Genomic DNA, 21,874 nt, shown 5'->3' on the forward strand with positions numbered 1-21,874 from the left:
ATCAGTTAATCTTGAGCAATATTTTGATTTTAATATATTTATAATGAAAAACATTTTTTCATAAACATATTGTTGCATTTCTCTGGGTTCCTGGATTTGGAGTGATTGTTGACAACACTTAATGAAAGAGTCGAAACACAATTTATTAGCCAGTATTACTCGGGACAGTTCCAAAAACACGTTTACAGTAGTCGAAAAACTACTTCAAACACGCTGAAACTATCAGCAACACAGCCATCAGGCGATACAATGTAGACAGCTTCATGGCAAAGCACTAGAGTACAGCTCCCGACTTGGTTTGGCCACTCTTGGAATTCAATATACTCTCAGTGTACTCCACGCTACAACTTGCGATACACTCGATGACCAATTCGACACTAGACTGCTACTCTGCATACAGGCAGGGTTTATATAGCTTTTGGCCTGCCTTCAAGAACATTCTGGGCCAAACCAGTAAGAATTTGTTCCAGAATGTTCTCCATTCGTCCATGGCATACTGCCAATTTTGTCACCTTGTTCCTATTTTTATATTGTGCATGAACGCAAAAAAAATTCACATCGTTCTAACTTTCAAATAATTTTAGCAAAGTACATAAACCGCATTTGATGTTTTATCGCTTTCAACAAATATGCCAAATTGCAAAACGCGCCAGTATATAAATTCACATAAATCTTCGGAAATTTTGAATAAAAAACTGTAATTTTTTGCAGGTATGCTTAGAAATGCGTCTACTTTAAGATAATGGTAAAATGTTTATAAATTATAATTCAAAAATGTTTTTGAAAAATTTATAAAAATTATTTAAGAATAAAAATTGTAAAAATAAATCATAAAAAATGAATGAATTTATTTGGAATGAACCTGAATTTCGAAATGTGAAAGGAAGAATCAAATAAGTTTAATAAGAAAGTGAGATTAATAAATATATAAACCACTACGGAGCTAAAATTTCGAGAGTTATTTTTTAAAACCTACTCATGCGATTTTTACAAAACTTGGTAGTTTTGTTCTACCAAGTCTGTTTGTTTGTCTGCGTAATCTGAGTCGTAGAATCGAAATATGGAAAAATATTGGTATGTTATTTCAGAAAAAGTCCGATTTTGCGTCAAAATACCTATGTTAGAATAGTGTTATATATAAATCTAATACATATCCAAGTCGCCCTTTCGAGACATGAAAAACACAAGTTGAATTTCGTCTATCAATCCAGTAGAACGCGAGGTATAGAAGAGTCCCCCCCCCCCTTTTATTTTTTTAACTGGTAGGTAAGAAAATATTAAATATTAACGAAAGGGGAAAAATTTAGTGCAGTTTGAATTTTAAGTCTGTGTTCTTTTAAACATCATAACTGAATATATCCCTTCTTATTTATACACATGATGCTTAAAAGGAAAATAATCTAAACTGAATGTCTTAAGAAGGTGTATCATCTTCTGCATGTTTATAATTAAATAAAAGAGCAAGTTTAATTGCATTTTTTATTTCTGAAAGAACTACGCAGGAATCTCATTTCAACGTAAAGAATGGAATTACTACAATGAGCATAAACGAATAATTAAATGAAAGAATAATTAAATTTAGAAGCTTCTCCCACTCATTTATAACATTCTTTACTTATTTTATAACATTCTTTTTACTCAGAATTCTCTCGTAAGTGGATTCAATTCCATTATTTATTTACAACAGCTTAACATCAACATTCTTGTAATATTATATTATTTACTGTTCATTGATTTGTCAACGTAATAAGATATCTGGGTGAATGAGATCTAACATGCTGCATAGAAATTTCTAAAAATGTTTTAAATGACATGACAGCATATAGTGTGCAACTGAAAAAAATCCTTTAATTTCAGTAAATTTATATTTTAACCACTTGATCTAAATTCATCACATAACGACAGATACTTTCTTCGATATATTCCAGTGAGGGTCGACAATGCTGAATAGGCTGTAACTGCACAAAGTAAAATAGGGAAAGAGAAAATAAATGTTACAGTTTTTGAACTTATCAGTTTTGCTTTTGCAATAAATCTTTTATTAACTACTAAAGTCCATATATATTTTTGCACCCTACGGTACTTTAATGCCTACGCTAGAAGTGAAAAAAGAAGCTGACACTTTAGAGAACAGAATTATCGTCTGAGGGTCCATCATTTTGACCAAATCACCATGAGCTTTCATTGAACTGTCGTCAATGTAATATTTAATGAATGCTTCTTCTCTTAGACAGTGGTATGAAGCTACCATAACAAAATGTTCAACGACAGCAGAAGAATGCAAAGAAATAATACCAGAATTTTGCATATTCTATATGGAAGCAGACAGCAAGCAAATACGGGTTGATGCAAGGGTCCATATGTTTTATCAATCACTCTGAGTTTTTATGGAATTGTGACAGCCTAAGTAATATCTCATGAATTCTCTTCGTCTCGGAAAGCGATATGAACTTACTATGCCAACGTACTTAACGGTAGCAGAACATGCACTTTGAAAGAAATAGCTTTACATATTGTATAAGACAATAACCAAAACTAGAAACACAGGTTGTTGCAAGACTTGCTGTTTTGACTAATTTTCTGAATTTTGAGTTTTTCTGAATTGTTAATCACTTACTTAATGCTTAACATAAATTCTGAAAACGGAAGATACCGAGAGACCAGGAAAGAGGAATTCTTGAATCTAATAACATCAAGGTTTTACACATCATTGCAAGGCATGGAATGCAGTTTGAAGCACTTTCCACCATTTCGATGAATTTACCCTGAGCTTATATTAAATTGTGATCACATATGCAGTACTTGGCAGATTCCTTTTTCGCCTGATATAGCATGAGCTCGCCAGAACAATGGGGTTAAAGGTAGCAAAATAGGTACATTGTGCAAAGAAAGAACACAAAGGGTTTAAGTATCCTGCAAGGCAAGCGAATAACAAAGGAATAGAAGTTGATGCAAGTTGCAGTTGCCACGGATGATTTTTTTCAAGCTTCCTATAACTATTCAGTTATGCAATGGGCCTAGGACGCTTGACTCCACTCCACATGTTCATGTTGCCAGAATGCTCCGTACGGTATTCTAAGCGGGCTTCTGTATCATCGACCAGCAATCGATCTGAGAAATGCAACCCAGATAAATTTTCATTATCTACTGTATATGACGCTGCTTGACTGCAATCATATTCTACAAAGTGACTAAAATTTTTGGACGTACCTGAAAAGCACATCCAGCTAGCATCCGGTCTGGAATTCGATTCCCTGTGAGGTAATATTTCGTTATCCAAATTTCCTCTAATGACTCTCTAAGTGGCGGCCGAACAAAAAAGTGGCAGATGATAATTCTTCACAGTTAGTATTTGGCAATAGATCTCCTCATCTGTTGCCCTTTAAGTGAAGAGGACTGTAAGGTTCTTCTCCATTCTTACTACGCGTCTTCGTGGTGTAACTGGAAAGCATGTCCGACTAGCATCGGAACGTCCGGAATTCTAGTCCCGTCGAGAGAATAGCTCGTTTTTCATGTTTTCGGCTTTGGCAAACCTAATGACTTTATAATCTCCTTTATGTTGTTGGGTATCTGCTATGTTGCCTTTCAGAGCACTGTTATAGTGGCTTCATGCTATTATCCGAGCAAATGAGAATTTGTCAAATATCATGAAAGAGATTTGTAATTCAGTGAAACCTCTTAATAATTGGTCAAACTAGTGAGCCTTTAAACAACTTGTGTTTTCCGTCTTGTAGAAAGTATAAAGCCTTGACGTCACCTCTTTGCAGAATGCGTCTATCCTGCTGTTTTGTGGCACATTTCTATGGTGGTTTATCCGAGCATAAGATAATTCATCAGATGACACTATACTGGTGATCACAATTCAGTGAAAACTGATAGTTGTTCAAAATAGTATTGCAACAATTTGAGTTTGCTCCTTGTTTACTGTGTTGTAGAATTTGTCAACCTTTGATGTTATTTATTTCTAAAATACACCTGTTGTATTGCTTTTCAAGGAAATGTTATAGTAGGTTCATACTGTTATCCGATCAAAGGGAATTTGTCAAATATTACACTGGTCACAACTCACTTATCAATAAAGAAACATTATTCGGTAACAATCTATTGGTAATAGCACAAATAATTATTACTATATTTCATTTAAATTTTAATTAATTAATCACTGAACATGAGTTTTGGAAATAAAATCGAGAACTGAATGTGTTACTTTGGCTTGAGCAATTCATCCATTCACTGTATAACATACCCTCATATACTTTAAGATAACATATCATGGTGATTGTAAAAATGGTTAAAAATGTACGAGTATTTGTCACGTAACTATCATCTTGTGACATTAAAAATAGCTATCAAGATATTTCATTTTACTTACAATTATTTAAACACTAAAGTTTTGACCTAAAATCGAAATTGGAAAAAAATAAGATTTCCACTTTGGCTCCACAACGTTTCATTCTGCAACAATCCTGCATATATATTTAGCAGACATCGCGTTAATTTAGTTCTTTACTTGAAGGTTCATGTTTCCAGTACCTTTACCAAGAACTTCTGCTACCGTATCCTATTAGAGGGTTTTAAGCACAGAAAATGGCTCTTGATACTGCAGATTGAGATAAATGGTAGATTCCGTAGCCGTTAAAGCCAGAATCTAATTATAAGTGAGTCTTCCTTGAGGTAAAACTTTAGCTCCCCTAAAGATTTCTTCAGGTTGGACAAACTTGAAGAGAACTTAATAGGAATTTTTAGATCTATGAATTAGCTCTAATTAGTAAATGAACTTTAGTTCTGTTATAACAAAATGTGTGTATTAACACATTAGCTGCCACATTAGTTATAACCGACTATCCGGATTAAAAATCTGCCGTTTTTTCACGATGATCATATAATGATGTTTTTCATGACAGTTAAAAAACGAAATATGGAATCGAGACTTTAATTTACTTTTAACCTCTCGCATCCTGTATAGCAATTTCAAATAAAAAAAGTTTCACTTAAATTTAGATAAAAATGTGTCCAAAAAAGAATATTTTAAACCTGTAAATAGTAGAGCGGATCGCTCTACTATTTACAGGTTTAATCGATAAATAAACAATCCCTTTTGTTAAATTTAAATTGATAAAATTAAATTCCGTTTTTTAAAATTAACAAAGAGTTACAAACCAAATGTACACACAGTAAAATTGTAAGCAATAATTGTATTTAATACAAAGCACTTGTGACATCTTTTTCCATCATAACACCAATTTTAGTATACCTGTAAAGATTATTTTTATGTTAGTGCTTTAATGTAATTTCTATTTCTTTCCACAGCAACGTGCTAAGAATTTAATATTTCCTGAGCCACCCATCTATTAGCTTATTTGGATATGGTAAATGATATCATCTATTTACAGGAGCTTACGCTTATAACTCGCGAATATCTGGACATGAGTTATTTAAACATTAATCTCTTTGTTATGGTGTATGTATTTATTTAAGCATTTATACTATTTCTAAGGCCTTACAAGGAAAGATTTATAATTTTCCCTGTATAATGTACCTACAACTTGTAGTTGAATACAATTTTAATTATGTTTAATTTTTGTCTATGTACCTAAGTATTTTAATTGCGTTTACCTTTTGTATTTACTAAGTTTTTAGAGTTCTAGATCAGCTATTCTCAACCGTTTGAACGCATACCACTGGTGGTACGCAAGAGAAAAATAGGTAGTACAAAAAACGATTACGGATTTTATATTTAGTTAGCTACTTTTACTATAAATATACCTGAAATTGCTTTATTTCCCCGTGCAATGCAGCGCGAAACGAGTTCTAAGAGAAAGCTATGCCGGAAAATTAAAAAGATAAGAGCACGTGCAATTAACATTTAATAAATAAATAATTCTTTTATTTGTATTTAATATGAGTTAATGTAATTGACTACTATGTTAGCTGTAACCGTAATTTTACACTTTTGGTTTCCAGAAATCTCGAGAAGCAAATGAAATTACTAGAATTCTCTCGGGACCGACTGAAAGCTTTAAAAGGCCGGAGAGAAACATCTTACCACAGTAAGACCAATAATGACTTATGCCTGCCCTGCCTGGGCCGCTGCAATGGAAACAAACATTAACCAGCCACAAATCCTACAGTCTAAAATCCTAAGATGCATGACAAATGCGCAGTACTTTGTGAGAAACGAACAACTTCATCACGATCTGAAAATTGAATATGTAAAAGACTATCTCCTTTTAACAAATAGGAAATTCTTCAATTCTGCCAAACAATGCGATTTCCATACTTATTTTGAAACCTTCCGTTATGAGTTAATGAATGAGGCTAGATATCTCCGACCTCTTGCAGCTCATATGTTTGCTGAAAATCAGAATTTTCCCACCTAACTGAATTTATCGGGTATTTTCCGGATTAGATATGTCGTCACTGCCTACCATCAGTTTATTATTCCCACTCCAGGACGTGCTCCCATGTTTTATTATTTCTCAGACCTGTACTGTCTTGCGGTCTCCCCTTCTCATCATGAAACCTCGCTTCAGCGGCACTTGTGTGTCTTACCTCAGTTGTTTAGTTAGCTGTTGTTTGTTATTGTTGATCGATTTAGCTTTCTTTGCGCAGTGGAATTCGTTCTGTATAACGTTTTAGTAGTTTGAAAGATAACAACTGATTATTACTACCTGATATTGTGAACACTTGTATAAATATTTCTGAGAAAATTCCAGCCTTTTGTTATGTTTCTTTCTATAAGAATGAATTTATTCTAAACAACAGTTTCTATCTGTTAACCTGACTTGAGCACAATCTTTTAACCTGACTTGAGCACAATCTTTTAACCTGACTTGAGCATTCAATCTATTACGAATCCGTACGCACTCAACACCGTGAAGAAAAAAGAACAATTGACATAAATTTCCTGTGATCGAACTCTAACTGAAGATTTAAAAAATAACGCATTTGTTAACTTTTGGCTGAACCGAGAAAAAGAATTTAAAGGATTTTCAAGTGAAGATATAAAATTTTTATTTCGTTTTGCACAACCTGTTTGTGTGAACAAGAATTTTCTTCCAATTTATATTTAAAAAATAAATGCAGAACAAAATAGAAGTGAATTCTAATTTACAATTAAAACTAAGTGAAATAAGACCAGACATAAAGAAATCGATCTCTCTTAAAGAGGGCCAAATTTCACACTAAATTTTAGAATTGAATAACTTAAATTTTGATAATTAAAATGGTAACCAATTTTTAATATAATATTTTTATGTGTGATATTTAGTACAAATAACTAATAGGTTGCGCAAATAGCAAAATATGTTTTTTTAATATTTCTATTACGAAACTGAAAAATAAACATTGTAAAATGTAGTGGTGATGCTAAAGTTTTTCAATTTATGTTTAGATGGTACGCGTTAGTCAAAAGGTTGAGAACTGTTGTTTTAGACTATTAATTAATTCCGAAGGTGATAAATCATCCAACACACGGAGAGGATAAGATGATTTGTTATCTATATATTCATTAAAATATCGACGTTTTTTAATTTGCTTAAATTTCTGTTGCAATGTTTCTAAAATATAGAGAGGAAACCTAAAAAGTGCACATTCACTAGATCAAAACTCCTTTAGTTTTTATATCCATTGGCAGAAATTTAACGAAACAACCTCTCTGAATGGTTGCCATTTGCTAGTGTCATAGCTTGATGGAATATTAAATTATTTTATTTCTTATTATCTAAACGCGTGAATGAAGGGAAGTGATTACTGAAGTGAAGCGAAATTTAGACCGGTGACTGAAAACTAGTAAATTGCAGAACTGAAAACTAAAGTAATTTTCCCCAATGTAAGTAATTTCCTTTCTCCTGCGCTAGCTTTTTGCGCTGCCAGTCGCTTGAAATATTTACCTTAAAAATATTTATGTAATGATTTTAACGCGACTAGAAAGCGTAATCATCTTGGTAGAGCTAATAATTAATAAAAACTATCCTCGTTTTTATAAGCTTTTACTGAACTCTCTCAAGTGTTTGTCACTGCCATCAAAACATTCTAATTCATTTTTAAAGTATTCTTTGATAATTTTCAAGTTCAAATTTTGCACATACATACAATCGGGATTAAAATACAATGTGGCGCAGAAATTGTTTCAAAACATAGCTTAGATTTTCTTAATTATTTTTTTAATTTAATGTTGAAACAACTATTTGCACGTGTCTTCGTTTAACGAACAAACTAAAACCATCAAAATTTTAATCTTTGCACCATCAGAGAGAGCAGAAGAAATTTTTTAAATCATATGAGATTTCATAAAGTTCATATGAGATTTTCATATGTTTCTTAATTTATTATTTTAACCAATTGAAATAGCATTAATTGTTAGAGTAAATGATTGATTATTTATTGCTCAAAAATGATTTTTCAGCTGCATTATTTGATTATTATTTTTAAAACGCTTAGATTCTTAATCAATAATAAAGAGATTAAATTTAAGAAAAAAATCAAATATCTTAATGCTTTTCTGAACTTTAGCATACTGTTACGATGATGATAAAAATATTTTATATCCGGCAGTAGCAACACATTTCTGTTAAATAACTAAGTTTGTTGATTGAAATTCAAAGACAAATATCTTACGCTTTTACAAGCGGCAACACACTGCTTTTAACAATATCTGCTGTTAAACAATATCTCATTAAATTCGTACAAAACTTAAAATAAATTTTTAAAAAATTTTTAATTCGCCCTTAGATGTGCACATGTTAAAGAGAATGAAGAAAAATTCAGAATCGGATACTTGTACTTATCGCGATATTTTCACAGAGTGAGGATGCATACAGATTCTTCGTTATCTAATAACAGAGATGAAAAACTGCATTTATTGCTTTTAAATCGCTTAATTTGATAATCAATAAAATGCATATTAAATCTGGAAGAAAAAATCAAGTATCTCCTGCTTTGCTAAATGACAACACAATGGCTGTCAGAATTTTAAATATTTTATTTCGGGTTGTAGAAAAACATTTCATTGAAATCGATGAGTTTGTTGATCAAATTTGAAAGACAAATATCTTAAGCTTTGCAAAGTGGCAGTATGTTTAAATAATTCAGATTTCCGATTAAATTGGAAGTATAAAAACCTTACTTTTTGTAAATGGCAATAAATTTCATTTAAACCGCTCAGTCCATTATGTTCACCCAAAAGTAAATTTTAAAAAATACATGTTCGGGCAGAGGATTATGTATCTTTCAAGGTTCGTGGTTCTAGTTGCCGTCATTTTTCCACGATGCGAAGGTTAAATATACATTTATGTAAGATACAAAAATATTACAGAAACGTATTAAAAATTTAATTTACTTGGAATAAATTGGCAATACTTTTTTAAAGTTTTAGTTTTTAATCCTAATATAAATCCTTCAGCTAATCTACATATAACCTCATTGAAGTCACCCTTTCCATGCAATTTCTCTGTTTGCCCAGTCGCTGTCCAAAACTCAAAGGAATCGAGATTATAAATACCTCCAAATGCTTAATACGCTTCACTTTTCTGCCTGCTGCTTCCAGAATAAGACACGTCACTCGATTCGCTGTACTATCTAAAATGTAAGCTGCGTATACGAAATTGTGGGGTGCCTATTGCACCCATCATCATGTGTGAAGCAAATATTGTGTCTCCAGAACTGCTTTACGTATATAATCATACACTTATGCTGAATTCGCCCACGTCTATTTGTATGTCTAACATTCCATCTACGCAATAAACATTACCATTCCGTTGCAACTATCACAAGGAAAATTATAAGTGAATTGGTTTTATCTTTCCTAGCTAACGAGCCCACTCTTTACTATTTTTTTATTGGTTGGTATTAATATTAAGTATTAATTATTCTTTATTGGTAGGTTCTATCAACGTACCAATAAAAATATTGCACATACGCATAAACATACACACACACAATATATATATATATATATATATATATATATGGGGGTGTCTTTCTACTTTACTTTAGGAATGACACCAATGTTAAGATTTAGTATTTTAATGAAAAAAAAAGAAACATAGAAATATGAAAAGCAGTAAGATAAAAATTTAGCTCCATAGCATAGGGTGGCATCACAATAGTGGTAATCCTCACGCCAAATGGGGATGTTTGACAGTCTCTTAACTACTACGTAATACTTTTTAGGATCCGTTCACCACGTTGCTGTCGCACCATCTCTCACGCGCAGAAGTGGAGAAGTTAACTTATCACACAGCTTCGAGAATCATCTAGCTGCTGATGCGGTTGCCAGGTGCAGGAAGGCGAAAGGTCGATACGTTGTAAAATCGAATGTCCACACGGCCATTCTGCCTTGCCAGGCGTCCTCGCCTGGTGGTTGATCTGAAAAGAACGAAAAAAAAGCAGATAAAGTGAAAAAAAAAATCAATGTCCAGGTGGTGAATGTTAGCTTTGTGCACCACCAGTTCATTTTATCAGTACAGGTTGATATCATAATGGTTCCTTCATAGCGTATCTTTCGTACTTCGTAACAATCAGAGGGATGAACTGACTCATAAGGACCGAAGAATTTGGGACGAAGTTTAAGTCCAAGTTGCAGTTCAAGTCGAAGATTCAATCCAAGTGGAAGTTTCAGTTCAGGCTGGATTGGCATTTGGTGTCCAAGTTTATATTTGCAGGCAGGTTTTCGACGTTTCTTATACTGTCGTATATGTGCTTGATGTAAACTGAGGAGGTTCCGTTGAGCTTCAATGCATAATGCAGCTTTTTCATCTTCATGCTGTGTCAGCAATTTCATTGTCTTTGAAGTTCGTTTAAATTTTCTTCGTTTATACTTCCAGGCTCTCTTCTTGCGTTTCTTGGGGTGTGAAGTAGATAAAGTGCATGAAATTGTAATTTTTCTTCCAAATATTTCAGCATTCTTTGTTGCCTCAAAAGCTTCAACTGGAATGTCAGAGGCAAGTTGTTTCCTTAGATTATTTTTCTGTTCTTTGGGAATTTCTGCACTTTTAGCAGGTGTTTTCTCGTTTGCTTGATCAGCACATGCTTGTTCCAACTGATTCAGTTTATTTGTCGCAGTTTCTTCATTATTCTGCACACTTGGATCATTATCAACATCATCATCATCATTAGCTTCATGACTGTCATCATCATAATCTTCGTTGTCATCAACATCATCTTCATTGACATGAGCTTCTTCAACAACAGCAACGTCATCTTGGTCAACATCATTAACATCATCTTCAATAGCTTCAGAAGTGCCATCATCATCAGCAGCGTTATGATTGTCGTCATCATCAATATCATGATCTTGTTCCATGTCGTCGTCTGCGTCATCACCATCTTCATCAACATCATCGTCATGAGCTCCATGATTGGTAGCAGCATCATATTTGTCATCGTAATCATCCAAATCCAAATTGGTATCATCTAAATCCAATTCTGAATCGTCATGTGCAGCATCATGATTTTCCTTACTTGTTTTCTTCAACTGATTTTCATTTTCTGTTATTTTCTGAAAATCTTCCATAGCAGTGTTAACTTCGTGTGGGTTGTGAGGAGTAATGATATGTTAGTTCAAGAATTTCCGATTTTGAGATGTGTGAAAGATCAGGTGGAAATGTGTGATCATGAGTAACATTAGCAACAGTAACCAAAATTTCATCATTATTATTGTTGCATAAATGAATACCATCTTTATCAAATGTAAATCGAGTTTGTTGCAAAAAGTCAATTCCTATAATCACATCAAGATGTTTCAAAATATTCTAAGATCTATAAATCGACATCAATCGCTTTTAAAATGTAACTTTTAATATGTACAATATTTACAGATCATAGATCAAACATGGTGGTTCAGTTGAGAAATAAATCTATATGCTTTCATAATCGAAAATCGAAATCAAATAGGAACCGAAGTGTTCCTAATCAAATAGTGTGCGAACCATCAGACATCCATCTATCGAGCTGCCGGTGGAGAGTCTATGGAAATTCAGAAGGCACGTCGCGTCGCGTTAACACGCAACGCTAGCGCCATCTATCAATTAATCAAAATAATTTCTACACACTCCCCACCTGAACTCTTGTCAAGAGTTCACATCAATCTAACAACAATTAAATTTATAGCAATAAGTATTTTAACATATAATTATAAAACAATTGATAAGTATATTAAATGAATAGAAAATATATTCAAATTATAATCACTATACTAAATTCTAAAAAAGGTATGTTATCATCAAATATAATTTGACACTCAGTAAATTTAAACGATTCTTAATCTAATCATATGAAACTAAATTATCAAAATAAACAATTGCATAAAATATATTCAATCATATTCATATTATTAAACAATAAAAAAAATTTTTAATGTTCTAAAGGATATAATAATTGAACTGGTCGTTTTATTATTGTTCCATCAGCAGTTTTTAGTTCACAAGAACGAACTTTGTTGTCGCGACCACGAAAAACGTTTATCACTCTACCACAATTCCACAAAAGTTTGCACTTATTGTTGCCTTCAATTAATACAAGATCATCAACTTTTAGATTATCATAAACGTTAGGATTTTTTTAATTGATGAGCTGTCCGAAGATCCATCAAATATTGTTTTTTCCATTTAATCCACAATTGCCTAACCAATAAATCTTGATAAATCTTTCTTTTAGTCAGAGAGGACTTGGTAGAGCCCTCTTTAATAATGGAATTAAAGTTGATAGGTAATGTAGAATCTTTGTTTCCAAAAGTCAGAAAATTGACTGGCTTCAGTGGCAACGGTTCCTTGTGCTCATTGTATATATATGTCAAAGGACGAGAATTCAAAACAGCTTCCACTTGTGCTAAAACTGTTGACAATTCTTCAAACGTTAGTAAAGCTTTACCGAGAATTTTTCTTAAGCACTCTTTCACTGATTTCACTAATCTCTCGTAGAAGCCTCCCCACCAAGCCCCTCGTTCTATTATAAACTTCCAACTGATTCTTTCGTTCGACAGAAAATCTTGGAATTTCTCATTCGACAAGAATTTAGAGAAATGTTCGAGTTCTTTTTTTCCCTTTTTAAAAGTTTTCGCGTTGTCCGAATAAATTACTCGACAATTGTCTCTCCTAGATATGAATCTTTTGAATGCCATCAAGAAAGAATCTGTAGAGAGATTTGGTACAAGTTCCAGATGTATGGCTCTAGTGATAGCGCATGTAAATAATGTTACATAGGCTTTTTGACTTCCTTCGATGTTTTTTACATAAATCGGTCCAGCAAAATCTATGCCAGACACGTAGAATGGTGGTGTCTCATTGATTCTATCTTCTGGAAGTTGAGAAGTGGTCTGGTCAGCAGATTTCAATGAATATCTTTTACAAATAAGACATTTGTTTATTATTTTTTTGATAAATTGACGTCCTTTTGGGATCCAAAAGCGACTTCGAATTTCAGCTAAGGTCGTTGCTACTCCTCCATGCATCACTTTAACATGTGCACTTTCTACTATCAAATTCGTTAGCCAGGAGTCTCTTGAAAGAATTGCCGGATGTTTTTCATCATGTGACAAACTATAATGTTTTAATCTTCCACCCGCTCTAAGTATCCCGTTCTGGTCTAAAAATGGATTAAAAAGATATAACGATGATTTGTTTTCGACTTTATTCGCTTTCTTCAGAGACTCAATTTCTTCGGGATAAAAACGTTCTTGTTCAGATCGAATCCAATAATTTTCGGCGTCCACTATTTCTTCAGTCGTTAATGGACCTGTCAAATGGTTTGTTTTCCTAATTTTGGCCAATGAATCGCTTCATCCAACCAGTTATTCTCAACAATTTTCTTAAATTACTATATTTTGAGATGTCTATAAGCCTTTCTTCAACTGCTGTGCACACAAATTCATAAATACCATTAATGTTCTTACGGTATTCTAATTCTTCTTCAATGACAGGTTTCTCTTCATTCTGTCGAGGCCACAACTCAGACGACATTCTAAGCCATTCTGGTCCTTGAAACCAGATAGGATTGTTTTTCAAATCATGAAGTTTAGCTCCTCTCGAAGCCAAATCAGCGGGATTACATTTACCGGGGCAATAATGCCAATTTTCTGGAGATGTCAAATTTTGTATTTCCTGAATGCGATTTTTAACGAAAAGCTTAAATTTCTTTGCGCAGTCTTTTATCCAGAAAAGTGTGATTTTCGAATCAGTCCAGAAAAAACAAGAAAGTTGTAACTTCAAAACTTTAGTGATGCTAGTACCCAGTTTAGCGGATAAAAGAGCTCCCATTAGTTCCAACCTAGGTAAGGTGAGCGGTCTTAAAGGCGCTACTCTAGTCTTTGAAGCAACAAAGGCCGTAAATATTTGTTCATTGCTAGAAATTATACGCAGATACGCTACTGTACCATACGCCTTTTTGCTAGCGTCAGAAAAACAATGCAGTTCAATCTTTTTCACATCACTGTTACCAATTGCAGAAAAATAATATCGTGGAATACCGATTTCGTCTTCTTTGCACCATGTTTTCCATACAGAACATAAATTTTCTGGTAGTTCATCATCCAAATCTAAAGCAAGTGTCCAAATTTGCTGCAATATGATTTTGACTCTAAGTACAAACGGTGATAATAGACCTATAGGATCAAAAATTCGTCCTATTGCTTGTAGGACAAAACGTTTAGTATTAACTTGTTTTGAGAGAAATGTTATCAAATTTTTTACATCAAAGTAAATTATGTCACCTTGGTTGCCCCAAGCGACTCCTAACACTTTCAATGGAGGATTTTTAGCTTCCGAAACATGAGCAGATTCCTCGGATTCAATGCCTTCTTTAATCCATAATTCACGCAGTTCTTGAAAATTGGTGTGACATTTATGTAGAATCATACTAGCATCTCTAAAAATGTTAACGCATTCTAAACTGGTATTGAAAGCAAGTTCAACGTTTTGGTGTCCTCCAATGATGTCATCTACATAAATGTGATCATTTAGAAATTCGCAAGTGGCAGGGTAGGTTTTCTCATATCGTTTCAAATGGTGTTTAATGATTGCAGCCAGTAAAAACGGACTGCTATTTACGCCAAATAACACACATGTGAACCGATAAATTATAAAATTTTGTGGATCATCGAATGGGTCTTTAGTAAACAGAAAACGCGTTACATCTCTGTCCTTCTCGTCTACTTCTATCTGAAGACACGCCTACTTTATGTCACTTGTAAATTCTACAGGATGAAGCCTGAAGGCCAACAGAAGTTCAAGAATGTCAGGATAAAAATTTGGACCAATATGCAAGCAGTCATTTAACGAGATTTCACCAGGTCCATGTGAAGACGCGTCGAATACGATACGTAGTTTACTAGTAGTTCGATCACTACGAACGATTTCTCTGTGAGGCAAATAAAATGTGATTTGAGATTCACTATCAACAGTGTCTGGAACTAGTTCGATGATGTTTTGTTGTAAATAATCTTGTAGAACTGTTTGATACGAATAAAAGAGTTCAGGGTTATTCTGAAATCGCTTTACAAGTTTCTCAAATCGTTTCAGCGCAATCGCTTTATTGTCATGTAACTCATATTTCCTATCAGACTTCCATGGCAGCCTAACCTTGTAACGAGAATTTCTGTATAAAATTTCCGGTTCGAATTTTTCCATTATGGTATTGTCTAATGGGTCGGATGATTCAGTTTCAGGTTTTATATCTAAACTTTCAAGCTTCCAAAATTTCTTTATCTGATCAGATATTATATCTTCCTCAACTATGATATTAAAGGCTGTGGACGTGTGTGTTGTACCTCAGTAGTTACCTTAGCTGTTTCCGCATTAACTTCTCGTCAGTAATTTTGCTTAGAAAAATTTGTTTTTGCAGTGTTGACTCGAGCTTTAGGCCGTTCATCGTAGAATCATCGTTACCTGTCATCATGCGAGATTCTCTCTCCGAATACTACACTTTATTATTCCTTTTTTATACAGAACAATATGGGCTTGAGTCTTCACTGAAGAAATTAAAAATAAAGCAGAGTAATTCGTCACTTTCGAACAAAGACTTAAATGCCAATAACGAATTCTCCGACTAAGGCGAGCGTCGAAAGTCCCGTGCTTTGCCACGTAACATTAGAAAATCCTTAGCGGATCTTTAGTTTTTTGCCGGGTAGGCTTTCAGCGTTATAGAATGCCTAGAAAATACGTTAAAAATTAATCATATAATACTTTGACACCCAAATTTCAGCCTCCTATATATCTAGGTATTCCATATAATGCCTATTTGCATGTAGTGCTAGTAAAATATGCATCTTGGTTTATCATAAATTTTTAAATATGTTAATTTAAAGTTGAACGTTTGTTCTAATATACCTATAATTCAGCCTTATCGTTTCTTAACCAGCTAATAATTCAATAACAGGAGGATACTATTTTGCAATGTAAGCCATCCTTTGGCAATTCTGGCTGTAGGATAAAAAAGACTATGACAAATAACCCAAGAATACTATTTTTACGAAATCTAAAATTATAAAAAGTCATTCAATCCCATACAAGAAGGGCACGAACATGTCACCCTTGTCTATTTTACTTCTCCACACGTAGAATTCACAAGCAGAAAATAAAGCGAACTAGGAATGACGATGAAAGGGCTTGGAAATTGAATTTATGGAGTAATTGAATTTTCTCTTAACATCTCACTTTGCGAGAGGAAATGATTAGCCAAAGATGATCGATTTCTATCTCCCATAGATTACTGACTTTTGCATTTGATTAAAACAAAATTACTTAAGCCTTATGTGATGTGAATTCCTAAATAAACACAAGAACATTTGAATTTATACTTAAAATACGCGAATACTCTCATAATTGTCACATTTCTAAGACTTGTATTTATCAGACTTCTGAAATTGATCAATATTTATCAGGACATGCTTAAATACTGGCATCACGAGACCCTACCATCATCACCTTTAAGATGGTATTGGCATCGTAAGAAGTTATCACTCCTAAGATGGTATTGGCATCATAAGAAGTCATCACTTGTCTAAGAAGATAACCACCACAGAAGACTCCAAAGGAATCGTAAAAGTCGCCCTAATGAGTGGTTTTACATAAGAGAGTTAAAAAGGTGGTGTTTTCAAACTATAGGTAAGAGTGTTGAGCATTAAGCTACTTTACAAATTATATAGCCGCCTACCCTTTATGTTGCTTTTGAAGTTTTGAAACAAATCTACAATGGAATTCGCACGAGTAATTAAAATCCAATTGATTCTTTTTAACAGCTGTTTGCAATCAACAAAGGGCGATGTTGTCATAGAAAGCTTAACAATTTGATACTTTGCACCATAAACGAGGGTTAAAATAAAGCCTTTGAAATCTCGTAGTTAAAATAACTTCGCATATTTTGACTCTTGCACATTGACTTGATATGACGTCTTAAACTTCCTACTATGGCAATAGCCATAGTATCGCTATAACTTACTGTGTCGTTACTTTGTTGTTAATTGTTGACTTTGTCTACATATGCCCTAATCGTCATGGCATACTATGACGTTCTGTCGCTTTTATTCTTTGAGTAGACCCAAAAGCTGTTCGTATTTTTGAAAAGAGTATAAATATTTGCGTAAAGTTCATAATATATAGTTATCAAGAATTATTGTCAACATATCTTTAATGGCTTAATTGTTGAAACTCCCAAACATAAACACAACACTTTTAATGCCTTTTCAAACTAAAATGTCAGATAGTCTAGGAGGATAGCGAGGAACGGAGTCACAGAACACGTTGAGATCATTCCAAAAACAAGACAGCACTTCGCCAAAAAAGTATGAATATCTAGCAAAGAAATCTTGTAGTTGTTGAAAAATGATGTTTTCTGCATATGAAAGTATGGAATACATTGGAAAAATATCGGAAATTGACACTTTCGGTATACAAATTATTGAATTTGTTGCAATTAATCCAAAACCAACGCAGTATGTCATGGCGAAAATATCGCATTCTATGGAAATATTTTTGGAGGTATTTGAAACTGGCATTTTGTTAACATCAAGCTATTAAGCACATGGTGACAAATCCAGAATCGTGCCAGATCCTAAGTATGGCATTCTACATGAATATATTTTCAGTTATTGGAAATTAACGTTTACTACACATCAAGGTATCAAATGCTTGGTGACCACACCAAAACTGTGGCATCTCTTTAGTAACATGTATTTTACAAAATTTAAACAGTTACTTGAGACTGATGACTTCTGTACATGAAGTTACTGAATACCTAGTGACCACTCCGAAACTGAAGCAGCACGTGTTTGAGAAAACATGCTTTTCTGCAGAAATAGTTTTGTGGTCATCGGAAATTGAGGATTTGCGTTTCATTTAATAAAACCAAATGAAATACAAAATATCTCTTCCCCTAATATCCACCAGTGAAGGATCTCTCCTTAGTCTTTTATACCCATATTATGCTATAGTTAGCTAATCAAAGAAGATATTCATTTTACCAAGAATTTCTCGTACATAAAGGGTTAGCCAATATTTTTGCCTCCGAAGAATTTCACTCGTCAAATTACGAATTATCGTTTAACTAACCTATTAAATGATATCTGGTTACATTTGTTACTGTAATATCTCAACTTGCTCTTCCTAAAATATCATCTAATTTCGGGCAGATATTTTTTTGCTGGTAATCGTTTGCTTAACTCCTGGGAACAACGATGACATAGATTCGAAAGTTCAGTGAAGAACAGCAACAACAGTTTTCTGTAAAAGCGAAGAAAGGCAGCAACAGAGACGTTTTGTTTGTTGTGCAAATTATAAGGAGATTTATTATTAGCACGAACCGATGATTTCCATAGGTACAGATCTTTCGTGACGGACTCAAAAATATTCGCCTTCCATTGCTTCTATATGTGAGGATATCGAAAACATTGCCTAAAAATGCTTAAGTATAGCGATTTTTATGACTAAAATGACTTAAAAATGCATCAATTAATAACTGGTATTAATAAGCTTTTAATATGGTAACAAGGACTTCCTATTTACACAAGATATTTAACAATCCTTCGATGCACCACGGATGTGCTGTCAATCAGTACAAAATTATTACCACAACAGAAGGAAAATATGTCTTTCTAAGCCATAATTCTACAAATCCTTTCTTCTCCAAACATTTGCCATAATCAGTTGAACAAAATCAGTTAACCAACAAACTTACGCTAACTAAAAAAGTGCCTAATTTCTCGAAGTTTGTACAGTTTGTTAGGTTTTTTGGAGCAGGTGATATAAATAATCAGCTGGCTCCTGCACAGGGACTTAAATTCTAGAACTTTTTATTGCTAGCCGGAGATGTTAACATTTAAAACATAGTGGGAAAGACGAATATGTTTCCTATTCTGTTACATTTAAAGGAAGACTGGGAAAAGAAGGCAATTACCAAATCCTGGTAACACCGAACTATCATCCACTACATTTTGGTCGGAAGTTACTTGTAAAGATTTTAGACTTTTCGGAACCAAGAACACAAGAAATCAGCTACGTCCTACTAAATATTCGTTCCACGAACTTTCCGAAGTTATTCATATATTGTAATGGACAAGTTACACTATAAACAACGTTGGGAAGAGCAGAACTTCCTTACAAGCTAATAAGCCTTGGCATCAAAATACAGGGCTGTCTATGTATATGGTCATTTTCAGTTTTGCTCCTACATGAATTTTACACCCGCCTGATTAAATATTTTATTCCCTCAGTCCATGAGAAGTATTCATGGTGTAAGTGAAGATTGTTTCCAAAGAGTTGGAAAGTTGATTTACAATACGTGCTACAAAAGATAATGGAGATGCTACGTATCAATAATAAACGTTTCAGCATAGAAATAGAGCCTGTAAATACAATATTTCTACTCCTTGAGGATAAAATGTCTCGAGTTTATCTGCCTAAAAATGGTTAGTTGTTATATGAAGCATGAATGCAAAGTAGACTTTCACGAAAATTTAGGTTCCACACTGGCTTGTTTTCCACACCCATTTATTATTCTTTAAATAAGATTGCTAGATGTCCGTAATTTTCACGGACATTCTTGGATTTATTATTATGTCTGCAGTTATGTCCTGGATTGGAAATATTCAGGACCTTTAAAAGAGAAAATCATAAAATTGAAGACTAAATTATTAACTTACACAAGGAGAGAAAAATCCTATAAAATATAAGCAATATTTTGACTGAAATGCAGTTTGTTTCGAATAAAATCAGGTAGTTTGGGGGGGGGGATCTTAAGTTATTTCATATCTTAAACAGTTATCTACATCTTTAAAATAATGTCTCATGTAATTTTATATTTTGAGTAGTTTCGTATACTTGGGTGTAGTTTCGTGTCTTCTTCATCTCGACAATATAATCTCGAATAATTTCATACTTTGAGAAGTTTCGTCTACTTTTATGTCATTTACATTTTCACAATAACATCTTGAGTAGTTTCACATCGTCTAAATCTAAATCTTCATAATAACAGCTTGAATATCTTCATAATTTGAGTAATTTCGTATATTCTTCAGCACTTTCGTATCATTTACATATTCACAACAAAATCTTGCTACAGAATGCACACAATTTACTTTTTAATGTTTAGTTGCTAAAAGGCCATTACACTGTCATACACTTTTATTTTTATAACGATAATATAAAGAAATAAAACAGTTATACGATCGATACTGATGTAGTATGCTATCCAGCGTTTTATTAATTTATTTATTTCTTAGATGGTGCCAGTAAAACTGGTTGTTTTAATCATATTTTTTACCTACCATTTTAGAGCACATTTGAATATTAAAGCTATTGAATTGCTTCATAGAGTAAACTTTCAACCTTCATAAAGTAAAATTTAATGAAGCTATCATTTTTTGAATTATGAAGCTAATGAAATTTAAATTTAATGCAACTAAAAATTTTACGGATTATTAAATGAATAACCTGAGACATTTTCATTTAACTATTTTTAACTTTTTACATTAATTTTAATATTTTGTAATATGTACGGTTGAACGATTCATAAAAAAGGAGCTTTTTAAGGGCTACAGCTTCTTTTGTTTTGCAACACTACAAGGAATTTATATTTAGTAGAATTGTATATTTAATAGGTTGTTAAATTCACTAATGAAATCATTTTTATTTATATACTAAAGGGCAAGTCCGTCAGATGAGCAGGCTGATGCCAAAGCGAAATTGATAAGTTCTATGTACACATGAAAGGAAATGTATAAAGTCATGTCAATATGAATGAAATCAGATCATTCTTTCCAAGCAACAGCTAGTTCGTAAGTAATTTTTTTATTTCCAAACCAGGAAACAAAAACTTTTGACACTTCAGGTTAATGTCATGATTTAAATTTAACGTAATATTACAACTTTTTATTGGTGTGTAATTAAACGAATTAACGTGACAATAATATACCGTGTCAATTATCCTAACCTGAAGTAAAAATGTTGCCAAGAGCAGCTCTTTATTTAAAATGCTGACATTAAAGAAACATTTCCGACATACCAATTACGTCACATGCAATGGCATGTTTTCTTCAAGTCAGAATATGACTCTGTATAATAGTAATATATGCTTGACAATGCCATTTTTATTTCATATTTTGTAAAACTTACAAATGTTTCTTAACAAACTACGATATGAAAGCAAACAATAGCAACATGTTTCAAAATAATAAAGCAGATTTTTATCTCCAGCGTGCGAGACTGTTGCCACTCGGAAAAATGAATGCGAGAATTAGCGTTTTCAGAGTTTTTAATTAATATCGCATCTGATTAAAGCCGTACGAAGATGAAAATGATCGAAATGGCTTCCTACGAATTTTTGGAATCCGACGGTACCTCCCTCGAAATACAAGTCCCCGTCGTTCTGAAGGATGATGGCACAA

The 21,874-nt window shown here is 33.2% G+C and overlaps 1 long non-coding RNA gene across 1 annotated transcript in view; it reads right to left on the reverse strand.

Annotated features, from left to right (window-relative positions):
• Positions 1-10,018: 10,018 nt before the first annotated feature.
• LOC118188662 (uncharacterized) overlaps positions 10,019-21,874 on the reverse strand; it is a 50,390-nt gene continuing 38,534 nt past the window's right edge. The window contains exon 2 of the long non-coding RNA XR_015039476.1: positions 10,019-10,368. This is a non-coding gene — a long non-coding RNA (uncharacterized LOC118188662). The remainder of the gene's footprint in view (positions 10,369-21,874) is intronic.

The sequence above is a fragment of the Stegodyphus dumicola genome, chromosome 1 (assembly GCF_044657685.1).
Source record: "Stegodyphus dumicola isolate Sdum_Otavi_A_Nest chromosome 1, ASM4465768v1".
NCBI lineage: Eukaryota > Metazoa > Arthropoda > Arachnida > Araneae > Eresidae > Stegodyphus > Stegodyphus dumicola.